The sequence below is a fragment of the Selaginella moellendorffii genome, unplaced genomic scaffold (genome assembly GCF_000143415.4).
Source record: "Selaginella moellendorffii unplaced genomic scaffold, v1.0 SELMOscaffold_60, whole genome shotgun sequence".
Taxonomy (NCBI): domain Eukaryota; kingdom Viridiplantae; phylum Streptophyta; class Lycopodiopsida; order Selaginellales; family Selaginellaceae; genus Selaginella; species Selaginella moellendorffii.
In genome coordinates this window covers 919,965-926,994 of record NW_003314321.1, presented here as the reverse complement: position 1 = coordinate 926,994, position 7,030 = coordinate 919,965, and the positions used below count along the sequence as shown (strand labels likewise).

At 44.3% G+C, this 7,030-nt stretch overlaps 1 non-coding gene across 1 annotated transcript; it reads right to left on the bottom strand.

Moving 5' to 3' along the window:
• Nucleotides 1–373: 373 nt before the first annotated feature.
• Nucleotides 374–445, bottom strand: TRNAP-AGG. Its single transcript has one exon. It is a non-coding gene; the product is annotated as a tRNA-Pro (tRNA).
• Nucleotides 446–7,030: the final 6,585 nt, after the last annotated feature.

Here is a 7,030-nt window from a genome sequence, read left to right as displayed (position 1 = left end):
CCAAGGAAAAGAGGAAGAAGAGAAAGAGATGATCTCAAATCAATCGATGTGGAGGTTCTGGGCGTGAAGAAGATCGAGAGGAAGCGCAAGAGGAGCCGCCGCCGCCGTCAGCGCCGTGGGGATGGAGGCGGCCGCGATTGGGGCGACGATGCGGTGGCGTTTTGGAAGAAGGTAGGGGCAGCGGTGGCGTCGGCTATGGCGGCGGCGTGCGTGTTTGTGGCGGGCAAAGTTGCATTCGTGATTTGCGTGTGGGCACTCTATGGGGCGTGTGCGATCCTTTCTTACAACTTTCTTCTTCGGTGGCAAGTCATTGCTTGGGCGTGGCGCCAAAGAAGCCTCCTCTTCTAAAACGAAAAGATTCAAATAAAATAATGGGGCATTCCGAGAATTGAACTCAGGACCTCTCGCACCCTAAGCGAGAATCATACCACTAGACCAAATGCCCATTTTTTAAAGTACACTCGGCTTTGGCCCTAAACACAAATTCTCTAATATTGTTAAGCTTGATATTTTCTCCAGGGCCAAATTCTCTCTTATGGCTTTATGGTTTTAGTGAGTATAAATCCTTTTATGAAATTTACATTCAACCTTGAAGGAATTTTGGTGGTTCCATTACTATTATCTTCCCTTGAACTTATGGTTTTGGTAAAAATGTTTTTTGTTTATTTGTTTCTTTTGTTTTTTAAAATTAATTTATTATTTTTGTTTTAAAAAGACATAAATAATTCTTTTTATTACTTTTGGTGTTTTCTTCTTGTTGCTAGTGTTACGATTGAACTTATACTATTCACATATTTTAAATAAATTTTTTTATAAGTATTGATTGCCTCATTATTATTATAAATAAACAGTTGGTAAATAAAATATTAAACTTTTATTTTTAATATTTTAAATGGTTAAAAATCCCACTAAAAAGGAATATTCTGAGTCTTTATACTTTATGGTTTGATAATTGTTGAGATCGTTCATAAATTTTAACTTGCAAAATATGAATTTTAATATACTATTCTTAGAAAAAAATATGCCAAAGAGAAAAGAATGTGACAACTAAAAAAAGCCTTTGATCAGTTAACAGTATTTGAATAAATTATTCTAGTTGTGAGTGCATGGAATATGGAAAGGGAATACAGAAATGTGCATATCAGTTAGCCCAAAAACCCTAACTTATATATAGGAGCGAGTGGTCCGAATTGAAACCAATCCGACGGCTACTAAAATCCCACTACACTAATATTAATATACGGCATCGTAGCCGTACACTTGGCCTTCACATCATCCCCTCCTCTCAGAATAATAGAAGGCCTTCAGGGTTCTCTTGTAGATGGGCCGGGATCTGGAGGAATATCAGAAGGAGGCATCGGCGGATCTGTAGATGGTATTAACTACTTATGATCCCTTTGTATGAAGCGTTTCAACCGCTACACATGCACAATCTCCGGAGGATCGGCCTATTGGACGTCATGCCGAACCTCATAAACTTGCGGTCCAACTTGCCGCAACACTTGATACAGTCCTTTCCACTGCACAAGGAGCCCCTTAGATAAACCACGTACCGTAAGATAGGGAAAACGGACTAACACCAAATCATCCACTTTGTACTTTGCAGGTGGATGATGATGGGAGTTGTAGCGCCGTTGTTGTCCCACTTGTACGGCCTAAGTGTTCGGCAAACTCTACTCGGACAAGTGGAAGAATGCTTGTCAAATATTGATCCCATGACCTAGCATCAGGAGTTCGTGGCAATCGCGAAGGTAAACCCAGCTCCGTTGGTAATATTGGATCATGACCATATAGAAGTTTATATGGTGAAGCACCAATAGAACTCTACACCCCTGTGACATAGGCATACCGAAGAGACGATAAATAACCATCCCAATCCGAATGCTGAAAGTTCACATACTTCGCAATCATCCCTTTGAATGTCCAAACGAGCCGTTCCACTAGACCGTCTGATTGTGGATAATAAGCACTCGTATAAAAGTGTGGCATATCCCCAACCGAGACGTCAAAACATGAAATACCTCAGCCATAAATGCAGGACCATTATCCGAAAGAATCTGCTCTGGACAAGAATGCTGGAACACCACTCAATTGAGGAGGAAGTATCTAATAGCAGTTGCAGAGGCGCTAGCAAGAGCACCAACTTCCACCCAACGAGTCAAGTAGTCAGAAGCAATAATAACATACTCATTGCCAGCAATCGACTATGGAAAAGGTCCCATAAGATCACTCAATTGCAGACGGGAAACTGCAATTGACTCCAACTGTCCTTCCGCAGCACAAGGGGGAGTATTACAAGCTTGGCACCAAACGCAGCTACGCACATACCGGATAACATCACGTCGCATCTCTGGCCAATAGAAAGACTTGCGTAGCTTCTCGGTCACATGATGATGTCCCAGATGCCCACCTAGAACAGGAGAATCATGGTAGGCATGGAGAAACTACGGAATAAAGATAGAAGGCACCACTAGCCGTAAAGGATCATCAGGATCCGTCCCCACAAAATAAAGAAGGCCATCTTCAAGACGATATTGAGATTGTAAATGCCGAAAAGGCAAGTCATCAGCAAGTGATGCAGGATTCTCAAATGCATCTCACAGCCTCGAATCCACGGCTCAATCTTTTGAGCCTCACGAACCTCATCAAGAGAAAGTAGATCTTGCTCTGTGCCTTGTGGACACTAAACGTCAAGTACAGCAACCGCCAATAGCACAGAATCCTCGTCTAGAAAATCCACAGATGCTGGAACAACAGGCTTATCAGAAACATGAGAAGAGAGCGGAGAAGGAAGAGGAGCTCGAGAAAGGGCATCAGCATCAGCCATAGAACTCCCTGGGCGATGAACAACATTAAAATTATATATCTGAAGCTTCAAAGCCCACCGAACAGTACGACCAACCAAGTTCTTCCGCTTCAATAATGAAGTAATGGCAGCATGGTCACCTTCAAGTAATGTCCGAGAACCATGTACATATGCATGAAGTTTCTCGAAACCCCAAACTGCCGCTAAACACTCCTTCTCTGTCATGGAGTAGTTCACTTCTGCTGGTTGTAACGTACGGCTTATATATGCAATGGGATGACGCTGACCAGGCACACTCGAGCTTTCTTGCATCAACACACCTCCAAGACTAATATCAGAAGCATCTACGTGCAAAATAAAAAGTCGAGTGTAGTCAGGATATACCAAAACCGGAGGAGTCGTTAACAGCTCTTTGAGATTCACAAACGCCTACTCACAATCTGAAGACCAAATGAAAGATAACGTTGATGACTTCAGCAACGCTTGCAACGGTGCAGTGCGATCAGAAAGATGATCCATAAAACGACCAAGATATTGCACCTTGCCCAGGAAGCACTGCACATCATTCACACACTTCGGAGTAGGGAACTTCAGAACGGCTATAAGTTTGTCAAGATCAACTTGCAAACCTTCACGAGAAATACAGTACCCAAAATAAGTTATGTCCTTGGACCCAAACATGCACTTCGATCGCTTCAGCTTTAAACCAACGTCCCGTAGCCGATCCAACACTTTACATACATCGCGAATCTGCTCCTCCCACGTCCCCTCCGAGTGAATCAAGACATCATTAATGAAGTCAGCAGTCACCTCTGGTATATCACAAAGAACCTCGTCCATCATCCGCTGGAAAGTTGCTGGAGCATTGTTCAAACCAAACGGCATTACCAAGAACTCGTACAAACCAAATGGTGTACGAAAAGCAGTCTTAGGAATATCTTCTTCAGCCATCGGTACTTGCTAGTACCCAGAAGCAAGATTGAGCTTGGTGAACCAACGACTTCGCCCTAGACGATCCAAAAGATCAGCCGTATGAGGAAGAGGGTACACATCTGGGATCGTCACTTCATTTAACGGACGATAGTCGATGCAGAAACGAATACTCCCATCAGGCTTCATCATAAGATGAGGTTCACATGCCCAAGGACTCCGCGACTTTCGAATAACACCCTTCTCCAACATCTCCTTGACGTTAGCATGTAAAATCTTGATCTCCTTGGGTGACCGACGACGAACCAGAACCTTGATGGGACGAGCATCCCCGGTTGGAATCGGATGACATGTGGCAATCTTGGCCCCAGACGATAGGTCAAATTCAAAGAGATCAGAACATTCCTTCATGAGCCGGTCAACAGCTGCAACACAAAGATCTTCGGAGGGATCGGAAAAAGGAAGAGCAAAACAAGATGGAAACATAGGAGGAAATAGTGCGGAAACAAAAGTAATAGAAGCAGAGGTAGAAGTAGAGGGACGAAGAGGTACAGAAGTAAGAGGAATGGATGAAATATAAGGAAGTATGAGACAAGGGGGAGAAGCCTCAAAGTCACACTTGGCATGATTGTGCTACAACCAATCCATACCAAAAATGAGGTCAAAAGCTTGACTCGGCACCACCCGCAACAATTGCAACTCAAGCTTGAGATCGCCCACACGCACAACTAGGTCCGCCTCATCTCGTGCACATGCATGTGTATGGCCGTTGCCATAAAGAATGAAAACTGGATCCGCCGCACGACACAAGTGTAGACAACAACGTGTGGCAACAAGTCGAGCAATAGAAGATAAACTCGAAACTGTATCAAACAATACGGAGAGAAGACCTCTTATTATAAAAACGAGCTTGGAAAGTAAACACTGGATGAACCGGTGCCGAGTGAACCCCTTGATGATACTCTTGAAAGAAAGATAGAGGGGTCACTAACTTATTCACGCAAGGTCCCTCCGTTACTCGCGCGACTCCTTATTTCCCGGATGCACCTCGGTGTCCAAACCTTCCACCGTAGCAGCACCAACGGGACGTTGCTGATGCAAGGTCTCCATCCAGGAAATGGAGGTCGCCAATCCAGAAAGCGTCGACAACACCGATAAGTATGACCAACTTCATCACACGCCCAACAATGAACATCACGGCCACGACCACGTCCTCGCCCTTGTCCGTGGACTCGAGTAGCAGCAGCATCAACCTCCATTGGAACATGACCATCACTCATAGGAAGTGGAGCTGAAGGACGTGCAGCAAGAAGTGGAAGAGGCAACGTCTCATAACGTTGTGCCAAACGAAGAGCATCGTCAAGGGTGGTAGGAGCAAGTGCATGCACAAGGCCGACAAGATCTTGACGAAGTGCTGGCCACAACATTTCTAACTTGATCCACTCTGACATATTGGGCTCCGCACGAAGCAAAAGACTTCGGAAACGAACGCCAAATTGCATCACCGACTCAAATAGCCCTTGGTGAAGACGATGCAATTGTTGGAAGGCATCGTCACAATTGTCAGCATGTCCGAAGGCGCGTTTGAAGACGTCCAGAAGAACACTCCAATCCCCACGAGTGGCCGCACTCAATCCATTGTACCACTGCAACGCCGTCCTTTGGAGACACGTGGGAAACTCACGCAAAAGTCGAGCATCATCCCAAGAATGATATGTGGCAATCACTGTGAAGTGATCGAACCAATGGTACACATCATCCCCAAGATTCCCACGAAAGAACTCCGGCCGAACATGAGGATTGGCACCAAGAGCAGGAGGAGTTGGACCACGTGCCGTGAATGCCACCATCAATTGAGTTTGGTTGTTCAATTGCAAGCGCATAGCATCAAGCAATTGAACCAACTGTTGCTCTAGAGTCAAAGGAGGAGATTGCTGATTGGCCATGAAGATGAACAAAAAAGAAAGAGCAAAAGAAAAGAAATGACAAAAAGCTGGAAAGAAATGGTAGATCTAGACAATGCAAAAAACTAGATCTAAACCAAAATCCTGAAAGGAAAGAACAAAAGAAAGGAAATGAAAAAAGCTAGATCTAGACGATGCAAAAGTTAGATCTAAATCAAAATCCCAAATCCAAACATTCCCCAGAGACAATCAAAGGTGCCCCTCACCTCCACCAATGTGAGTGCATGGAATATGGAAAGGGAATACAAAAATGTGCATATCAATTAACCCAAAAACCCTAGCTTATATATAGTAGTGAGTGGTCCGGATTGAAACCAATCCGACGGCTACCAAAATCCCATTACGCTAATATTAGTATACGGCATCGTAGCCATATACTTGGCAATCACATAGTTTAATTAGTATATGATCTTATCAGTTATAAACAAATCAAGTGCTTAACAAGAAACATAATTTGTAATTTGTGATTGCCTTCAACAGACAGCCCTTCACTTTCTAGATACTACTGCATATTAACTAAAGTTCATAATGCAACAGTAACAACATCAAAACTGACCTGAGAAGCAACTTGTAAGGGATTCAATTTTTTATTTGAGCTTTTTTATTATGACTCCTGTGTAGTCCCCTTTACAAAGGTTCGAAGTTCTGAAATACAGCACATGTGCATGATGCTTGAATTCTGTTGTTCTGGAATTTCCAACAGTACAACCACAAGGATAATGAAGCAAGCAATAGCTCGTAGGCACCCAATGTTCCGGTGGTTGCAGCAACATACACACTTCCAATCATAAATTCAAGGCGATAGATGCAACAAACACCTTCAGAAAAAACAGCCCAGCTAACTGCTAACAAATAAACTTCATGCCAGCATTTGCTTGACAAAGATCCCAAGCAAGGAGTGCCGAGCACATACCCGCCTGCTGTGATTGATTCAGGCAAAGTTTCTCCATTCTTATGCCAATCTACCTTCGCTTGGATTAGTCCCAAATCAACCAACAGCAACACACATTCTTGTTTCGTTATCCACGTCAACTTTAGAGGCTGACGATGAATTGCTAGACAAATCGGGAGCACGCAGCAGAGTTCCCAGGATCCAGCGCCAGAACTCCTTGCGCCGCGCGAGCCCCCCTCGCAAGATCATTGTGGATCCTACACCCTCCAAGCAAAGCCATCCACTCCACAACATCCGGCTCAAACGGCATGCTATACACACTCCTCCGCATCGCCCAAATGCCCAGCTCGTCCCAGGAGATCAACCAGCGCGCAATAGTGCTCCCTGTGAGGGCAAACTCCATAGTCCGCCACCATTGTCACAAAACACTCGCGTCCA